Raw genomic sequence first — 10,044 nt, 5'->3', positions numbered from 1 at the left:
TGCGCCCACTGTGGGTTGACACGCAGTAGCTATTCAGCAAGGATGCAGAAGAGGCAGACCTAATGATCCTTCAGGATGCCCCCATCTTCATTTCTCTCTATTCCCATTTTTATTACTTTCAGCAAAGAGAATTCAATTGGCTTTCCCTATCTATTTTCACAGTTCCTTTTCTTAGAAGGAATTTCCCACAATTGATGGAAAAACATATCTGGATGAGTATGGCTGGAGGACCATAAAGATCCATATGAATGGGACTTGAAGGTTACCAGCTTGGCCCATTTTCCTTAGTGATTCCAAGGCAAGGTGTGTTGAAGTTATAGTCATTTTAAATAAACTGTTGGGCTTCCCTGGTGGCGACGTGGTTAGGAGTCACGGGTTTGAGCCCTGGTCTGGGAAGATCCCACATGCCGCGGAGCAACTATACCCGTGCACCACAACTACTGAGGCCGCGTGCTACAACTACTGAAGCCCGCGCGCCTGGAGCCTGTGCTCCACAACAAGAGAAGCCACCGCAATGAGAGGACCACGCACCACAACGAAGAGTGACCCCCACTCGCTGCAACTGGAGAGGGCCCACCCGCAGCAACAAGGACCCAACACAGCCAAAATTCAATCAATCAATCAATCAATTTTTAAATAAATAAATAAACTGTTAATTGGCTGAGCTGGTCTCTGAGGGAAACCCAGGGCAAAACACAGTGAATGGGCTCAGGTGGTAATTGCTCTGTTGTGAAGAGTGTCTAGATGTTCCTGAGTATTCTGTCTCCATTCCCCTGAGCAATTATGTGCAACACAGAGGAGATGACTGACTTACTCCCTCTTCAACATCAACAAACATCTACCAATGACCTACCATGTTCGACACACACCACTAAACATTGGAAGGGTCCAAAGTTGTACAAGACAGTCCCCAGCAACACAAGGTCGTACAGGTTAGATGCCAATTGCTCTGCTATCCTTATGACCCGTGATCATAGGTCCTGGATTTGCTAGGCTAGTCTTTTTATTTTCTTGCCCCCCCAAAACAGGCTAGTTTTAATACTTCATTTTCTATGTCATTATCCCAGTAACTCATTGAAGTACTCCAATAATCAGCATCCAAAGTACATTTCTCAGGCCACCTCTCCTATCTGGAAGCAAAGCAAAAATCCTGTCAAACCATGAGTTCTGTTTTTTAGCTAAAACTGATGGTCACTGAACACACGAGTAGCTCCTACCATAAGGTGAGTGACCATTCATAATTCTACAAAGGCAATTAACAAGGAGCGTGAGCCTTTGCAGCAAGGTTTCCTAAACTATGACTTGTTTTCAATGGCCCTTGCGCTGCTTCTCTTTTCATTAATTAATTAACTATGCATCTATCCAATGAATGACAGTGAATAAAACACAGTCCTGACCTCCCAGAAACTTACACCACAGTCTGGCGGGGAAAACAGACAAATAACTAGGCAAAGGGGCAACTGGAGAAATGGCCGGAGCCTCGCATGTGCTTTGAAGGAAGATGGACTTGATTCTGGGCACTGAGAGCCACTGTGGGGTCTTAAGCAGAGGTGGGAGGGGATGGGAGTTGCACTTTAGAAAAGTTGATCTCACTACAGTGCAAAGGGGTTGAAGGGGGCAAGCCTGAAGGGAGGCAGGCAGACACAGAGGACGTTCTCATGATATCCCAGGGATTACTGCCACGTAAAGCTCCATCAAGGGGGATTTCAGTTCTTGAGGGTGGAAAGGTGAGATGGAGCCAATGAGCCGAGAAATAGCCACCTAGAGGGGTGCAGTGGCAGGCTACAGCTCCAATTACGTATACAGGCTCTGCATCACTATGTTCTGCACGCTTTCTATACACTCTGGCATTTAGATGAGGAGAAGGAGGCAGCTTAGGGATGAGTAGTGAAAAAGCATCTGGAAATTAACCTATCTATGTGGACTGACAAAAATTTTAAAGGCTCAAAATTGGCTAAGCTAAAGGGAAGAAGTCCTGCTTTGATGACCCCAAAAGGCAGATAATAAACTAACCCTTGGTGTGTAGCAATGGAATGCACCTTTTTTTTTTTTTTCTGGAGTGTATCTGCCATCAGTGCAATGGCTTTTTATTTGATCAATATAAAAATGTTCCGGGCTTCCCTGGTGGCGCAGTGGTTGAGAATCTGCCTGCCAATGCAGGGGACACCAGTTCGAGCCCTGGTCTGGGAAGATCCCACATGCCGCGGAGCAACTGGGCCTGTGAGCCACAACTACTGAGCCTGCGCGTTTGCAGCCTGTGCTCTGCAACAAGAGAGACTGCGATAGTGAGAGGCCCGCGCACCGCGATGAAGAGTGGCCCCCGCTTGCCGCAACTAGAGAAAGCCCTCGCACAGAAACGAACACCCAACACAGCCAAAAATAAATAAATAAATAAATAAATTTCTAAATAAAAAGTGTTCCCTGCACTAACTCCAAACTGGCTGCACAGCAGGAAGTGGGAAAGGAAAAGCAAACAGAACCCATGAGCTAGCTCATGAGTACGGGGATATAGGGACTGGAACGATACACCAAGAATTAACTGCCTACGACGGCCATCCATCAACGCCCTCTCAGTCCCCCTAGTCGTGGACATCGATGTTGCCACGGGAAAGTTATAGAGAGGTGCCAGCTGCCTGAGTAGAGTAAGTGTGTGTTAGTGACACCATGCAATCCCTTTTTTCCCAGTTTTATTGAGAAATAATTTACATATATCAATGTGTAAGTTTAAGGCGAACAGCATGGTGGTTCGATTTACATATATTGTGAAATGATTACCACAATAGGTTCAGCCAAAGTCCATCTTCTGATATGGTTGCAATAAAAAGAAAAGAAAAGAAGGAAAAGAGTTTTCTCCTTGTGATGAGAATTCTTAGGCTACACTATCTTAACAACTTTCCTATATATATATATATATATATATCACATAGCAGTGTTAACTATAGCCATCATATTGTAAATACATTACCTCCCTCGTATTTATTTGTCTTCTAACTGGACGTTTGTACCCTTTGACCAGCTTCCTCCAATTGCCCCTCCTCCCACACTCTGCCTCTAGTAACCACAGATCTGATTTCTTTTTCTGTGAGTTTTCTGATTTCTTTTTGTTTTTCTTTTAGATTCCACATGTAAGTGAGATCATACAGTATTTGTCTTTCTCTCTTGACTTATTTCACTTAGCATGATGCCTTCAAGGTTGATTCACATTGTCAAAAATAGAATTTCCCCATTTTTTATGGCTGAATAATATTCCATTGTATATACATATCTCATCTTCTTTATCAATTCACCCATTGATGGACACTTAGGATGTTTCCATATCTTGGTTGTAAATAGTGCTGCAGTGAACATGGGAGTGCAGATACCTTTTTGAGTTAATGTTTTTGTTTTCTTTTGGAATCCCCTCTTTTAACCACTTGCCCACCATTTCCTCACCTAAATGCCAGAGTATACAGGAAGAAGTAGTGATAGAAAACCTGTATAAAAGTAGCTACAACAATAGTGTTAATATTGGAGCTCTACGCCGCTCCTCCATCCCTCTCCTGGAAAAGGGAGGTGCTCCATGCATTCCCTGGAGACCAGAAGCTGTTTCTGGTTCTCCACAGTCCATTCCAGGACTGGGTCTCACCACCCTCTTGGACCAGAGTTCTTCTTCTGAAGTTCATGCATCCATTCATGCCATCTTTTTTTTTTTCACACCATATTATTCACTCCCTCACCTCTGGCCAAGGAGTTCCATGCAGAACATTCTCCCTCTTTCCTTAACAATTTCTGCAACTCTCTTATAGTTTTTCATTCCATTACATCCTTATCACCCCTATTTCAACTTCAAAATCATCCTGACCTCAATATCCTCAACTCCTAGAAGCATCATCTCCAATCCCCTCTGTCCCTAAGTCCACACTTTAGACCACGTTTCTATGCAGGACCAAACCACCTCTAAGATCTCAAATTCTGTGTTCTCCCTCTCTGATTACAACCTCCATAGCTTTTTCCTCTCCCACCCCATCAGGCCACCACCATCACGCCAATCCTTCTCCAAGTTCATCAGCACCTCCCAACTTCAAGGACCTCCCTTTCCAGCCCATACCCTAGAATCACTAGACCCTGACCTTCTGTCCTTCCCAAGACCATCTTCAATACCCAATTGTGATGGTTAATTTTTTCAGCTTTATTGAGGTATAATTGACATATAAAATTGTAAGATATTTAAAGTGTTACATTGTGGTGATTTGATAACATATACATTGTGAAAGAATTTCTTTCCATCTAGTTTATTAACATGTTGTGATGGTTATGTGTCAATTTCACCGGACTAAAGGATGCTCAGATGGCTGGTAAAACATTTCTAGGTATCTGTGAGGCATTTCCGGAAAAGACTAGCATTTGAATCAGTAGACTCAGTAAAGAAAATCTGCCCTTACCAATACGGGTGGGCATCTTCCAGTCTGTTGAGGGTCTGAATAGAACAAAAGGGTGAAGTCACTCTCTCTGCTTGAGCTGGGGCACCCATCTCCTGCCCTCAGACATCTGCACTCATTCTCTGGTCTTCAGGACTCTAACTGAGAATTAACAGCACCTGCTTTCCAGGGCCTCCAGTTTTTAGATGGAAGATCATGGGACTTCCCAGACTCCATAATCATGTGAACCAATCCCCTGTAATAAATACCTTTCTATTTATCTATATACACCCTATTGGTTCTGTGTCTCTGGAGAACGCTGACCAATATACCCATCACTCCAAACATCATCCAGCGCCCTCTACCCTGCTCCTAGTTTGTTCCGAGCTGATGGAGTCCTGGCACCTTTCTGTTCTCCAGCTCCAAATGGTCACAACTTCCGTAAACTCCATATTGTGTGTCTCATACAACTGCTATCAACTTCTCCCACACTTCAGAAGCCCTGCTTGGTCTCCCAGCCTCTCTGCCTCTTCCCTGACACTATCAAGTACAAGCTCTCCACCTGAATTTTTATAGCTCTTACACTTAACGTGTCCAAAATTCAGCCAGCGCTCCCTCCATCTACCCAGTTATTTGTGCTCCAAATGTAGGGGTCATCTTGACATCTGCCTCTGCCCCATACCTCACACTCAATCAACCTTCAGAGCTTGTTAATTCTTCCTCCAAAAGAAATCTCCAATCCATTCATTCCTTCCCATCTCCATCGTTTGTGATTCTCCTGGTCCTAACCACCATCATCTCTCTTGTTTGGACTGCTAAGGAACCTCCTAAAATATCTACCCCTTTCACTCTTTTTTTTTTTTTTTTTTTTTTTTAAATTGAGGCAATCACCCAAGATCTGTAGGCGAAGTTGGAGCTTTGCCTGAATGATTCAGACAGCTGCCTTCATTTTTTTTTTAATTTTTATTTATTTATTTATAGCTGTGTTGGGTCTTCATTTCTGTGCAAGGGCTTTCTCTAGTTGCGGCAAGTGGGGGCCACTCTTCATCGCGGTGTGCGGGCCTCTCATTATCGCGGCCTCTCTTGTTGCGGAGCACAGGCTCCAGATGCACAGGCTCAGTATTTGTGGCTCACGGGCCCAGTTGCTCCGCGGCATGTGGGATCTTCCCAGACCAGGGCTCGAACCGGTGTCCCCTGCATTGGTAGGCAGATTCTCAACCACTGCACCACCAGGGAAGCCCTACCCCTTTCACGCTTGCCTCCCTCCAATTTAGCCATTCTAGCCCACAGAGGTCAAAATGATGTTTCTATTATTTTATTTTATTTCATTTCATTTCATTTCATTTTTTGCAAGTAGTAATGTTTTATTTCTATGACTATCTGTAAGGAAAAATGTAGACTTATAGAAGGTCACAAATTGAGACACCTTTTAGACTTTTCTTTCATCTTAAAGATGAGAAAAAAGAGCACCAAAGAAGTGAAAAACCTTACCCAAGGCCACACAGCAAGTATATGACAAGTTTAGGAAAGAAAAGAGGGTTTTCAATTCCAAGTGTAGCACTGTTCTATAGTCTGGTAAAGTATTTCCCTATATATAGCCAAAGATCTAGGCTACCGGGAAAAGGTGTCTGAAGAGATATAAAATCATTATAATAGAAAATGTTCAGGTAAAAAATTTATCATGAGTTTGTGTGGGTTGTAATAAAAATGATGTCTTTAAAATGCAAACCTGATCATGCCATTCCACTGTTTCAAACCCCTTATGACCTCCCAATCCCAAGAGAAAAAAATTCAAAACCCTCAACGTGGCTTTGTCTGCTGAGATAACTGCCTCTCTCTGTAGCCTCATCTCCTGCCATTCTTTCTCTCATTCTCTACAATCCAGCCTCTCTTTTTTTCAAATGCCAAATTCTTTACCACCTCAAGACCTTTGAACCCACTGTCTCTCCACACTCCCCACACCCCTACACCCACCTCCACCTGCAAAATTCTTACTCTTCTTTCAGTCCGCAGCTTAAATGTCACTTCCTCAGGGTCTCCTCCCTCCCCTGCCCAACGTAGAGTAGATGTTATGTTATCCTGGGGTACCTGTACTTTTCCCTCTTATTGTTTATCACAAAGGCGGGGACACCTTTATTTGGCGATTACCTGGCTAATGACTGTCTTTTCCACTCCACTATAAGCAACCCAAGATCAGGGACCATGTCTCATTCGCTCATTGCTGTGTCCCCAGACCTGGCACAGTGCCTGGCACAAGGGCAGAGTCGGGTCCTGACCCCCAGGAAATGAGCCCATGGATTAGGTACAGCAGGGAGATGAGCAGAGGGGAGCAAGCCTGTGAAATGGGGATCCCTTCATCCCCTTCCCCCCGGACCTCCCGCCGTGCTCTTGCTTCTACTATCTTTTCATCACTCTTAATGATCATTGTATAAACGTATCACCTTAAAATTGTTGAAAATATACCACTTTGGGAGAATGTGCTCAGAGGATGTAAGTGGTCTCCCTGCCCAACCCTCACCGCCATCCCTCGAGCCCCAGTCAGCTGCTTTCTGTGTTGTAACTGAAACAGGCATCATTTGCTGTATGAACGAGGCAGAGTCCCGCATCCCCAGCCCCACTCCTCACCCTCTCCTCAATGTCCCTCTCCTCAGCATCCATATCACCAAAGCATCCGTATGGTCACTTACTCCCCCAGACCCTCTCTCCTTCTCAGAGTTAATCTTCTCGCTTGCTCTGGCTCCATCCCCTCCTTTCCCAACCCCCTTCAGCCTTCAAACATCTTTCCAGCCTGGAAGGGTTGGGGAGAACTTCCCTGATCCTCCAACTCCCTTGATCTGTCCTCCTTACTTTCTTCTCCCCTTAAAGCCAAAGTTCTCGAAAGAATTGCCTCCATTTGCAGCATTCACTTCCTCCCCACCCACTCACTGCTATTTATTGTTTTATTCACTCATTTTTTTGAATAGTTAATACATGTTCACAAACAGAATTCAGAACGTTCCAAAAGGTACACACAGTGACGCACCTTCCTCCCATTGGTGTCCCCAAGCCCCACGGTTCTCCTCAGAGGCAAACCCTGCTGTCAACATCCTGTGTGTCTTTCCAGAGAGCATATGCATATACATATTCTTGTTTGTTTGTTTGTTTGTTTGTTTTTTGTCACACCGCACAGCTTGTGGGATCTTAGTTCCCTGACCAGGGATAGAACCCTGGCCCTCGGCAGTGAAAGCACAGAGTCCTAACCGCTGGACCGTCAGGGAATCCCCTTCTTTGTATCTTTTATACAAATGGAGGCATTTATGAACATTTTCTACCCTTTCCTTTTTTCACTTAAAGTATGTTCTTAGATCAGTATATTCAAAGCTGCTTCATCCTTTTAAATGCCTGCCAAGATCCCTCTGTGAGGCTGCACCATAAATTCTCTGCTGTGGACACTGAAAACGTTTCTAGTTCTTTGTTCTAACAAACATGCTACAAGGAGTATCCTTGCATGTAGAGGACTTTTCCAGCCTTGTGAGCGCATCTGTGGGATAAATCCACAGAGATGAAATTATGCTTTGCATTTTGGAATTAAATTTTCTCCGTAAAAGTTGTACCAATTCACCCACCCACAGCAACAAGACCTCGTTTCCCCTCATACTCTCTAACAGATTGTTTTAACAAGGGGTTTTATTTTTGCTAGTCTGATAGGTGAAAAAGAATACTTTTCATTTGCATGCCTTTTTATAAATGTAGTCAAGCATTTTTCTTTTGTTGAAGAGCCATTTGAATTTCCCCTTCTGTGGAGTCTCTGTTCCTATCCTTTTACCTTTTGGTGGTCTTTTTATGATTCCGAGGAGCTCTCTATTTAAGAAAACGAGCTCCTTGTCTGTGGTATGAGTTGCAAATATTTTTAGTCACTCTATGATGCTTTGCAGCATGTCTTCTGTGCCCAATAAATAAAACAACTGGAACTGCTGTCTCTTTGGTTCCCGTGCCCTCCTAACTGGGAAATCCAATGGCTTTTCTGTGTATTCCTTCCTGCTTCCGTGATTTCAGCATCTGACTCTGCGGACCCATCCTTCCCGAACTCTCCTTTTCTTCCTGCATCACTACTTTATCCTGGATCTTCTCCCAATTTTCTGACTGTGACTACTCTTATTCCTTCTGAAATTCCCATTACAAGTGCCCCTGGGAGAGGAGGTCTTGAACTCTGCAGCAGTGCCCTGGGGCTGAGCCTCTGCAGACTGTAAGGGGGTTTTTCAGCCCCTTACGTCTAGCGGGAGGTGCAGCCAGTGGTGCCTTGTCTGAATCCAAGGCAGGTTTAGGATGTTCCCGGGGTCTTCTTTTCCATTCCCCACAGCAAGCTCAACAAGTCTGAAATTAGTCTTACCATATCCGCGCTCTCACAACTGCTCCTCCCAACTTCATTTCCCTTGGGCTCCCACCACTCTCCCAGTCTCCCTAGGCCTGAAGCCTCAGTCTCCCCAGCCCAGCACTGGCAGAGATCTACAGACTCTTCTGTGCAAGTCTCTTCCATTCCTCCGCTCCTTCCCGGCTCTGCTGTCATCATACTTGTCACCACGCGCTCCCTCTCATCAGCATCCCTTCAAGATCCAACACTTCCTCCTACCGCAGTACTGTCCACCCAACCTCCCTCTGCTCAGGAAACCGCAGGTCCTCCCCTGCACCGTCCCCTACCCTGCTGACTCCCCAGCAAAGGACTCTGCACCAAGCTAGAACCCAATTAATGCAGCCTGGATCCAAATGAGGTACCACGTAGTCCTAGTACTGGCAGATGGCATTTCCAAAGTGAACAAACTCTCTCCTGTTCTGCTTTAAAAATATATACTATATACTATATCTATATCTATCTATCTCTCTATATAGTATAAAATACATACTATATATGTACATATATACTTAGCTATTCCTTTGGACATATCAGTGTTTTTGGTGTATGTGTGTTGCCATTGTTGTTTTTGTCTCCTTGTTTAACTTAGTCAATCAACCAGAAGGTACTCTAATTCTGGTCTCGCCAGCTCCTTCCCTCCAGCCCCTTTGCTTGGCTTTCAGTTTTGCTGCAGCTGTACCCTCCTGCTAAGGCTCCTAGAGAAACCAGTGACAAGGGCCCATCTCTAAGACCCTGATCCACGCTCCTGTCCCAGGGCCATCCAGCAGTGCCAGGCCAGCATAAACCCTGGCAAACTTTGGCCAGTGTCCCCGGTTCCACCTTCACGGCCCTGCTCTCCTCTGCGTCATGTTCCACCAGCACCACCGCCCAACACACACATCGGAGGACACTGCAGGAAATGGGCCTCCAGCCAAGCGTCACGGCAGAGCCCTCTGACATCCTAAGAGATCCTTGGATGGTGGAAAGAGTGCCGGCGATTTAGCATTTCTTGGGGTCAGCATACCTAGTCTACTCACTCAGCCCACCCACCATGACACACTCAGGTTTACCAGGATGTTTGGGGGGGGAGGTGCGGGAGTGGAGTGGTGGGGGCAGTAGACGGGAGAGAGCGAGAAGAGGGGCATCTGGAAGGCAGGATGCGCTCACTGCTGCTCCAGGCGGGAGAAGGAAGGGAGGAGAAAGGTGAGGCGCTGGGAGGGGTGGGGAGCGCTGGGCTGGCCCAGGCGGGACGGGGCACGGTGCGCGCGCGCGCGTGCG

The sequence above is a fragment of the Balaenoptera musculus genome, chromosome 18, assembly GCF_009873245.2.
Source record: "Balaenoptera musculus isolate JJ_BM4_2016_0621 chromosome 18, mBalMus1.pri.v3, whole genome shotgun sequence".
NCBI classification, from domain to species: domain Eukaryota; kingdom Metazoa; phylum Chordata; class Mammalia; order Artiodactyla; family Balaenopteridae; genus Balaenoptera; species Balaenoptera musculus.
Note: the sequence above shows the minus strand (reverse complement) of the source record.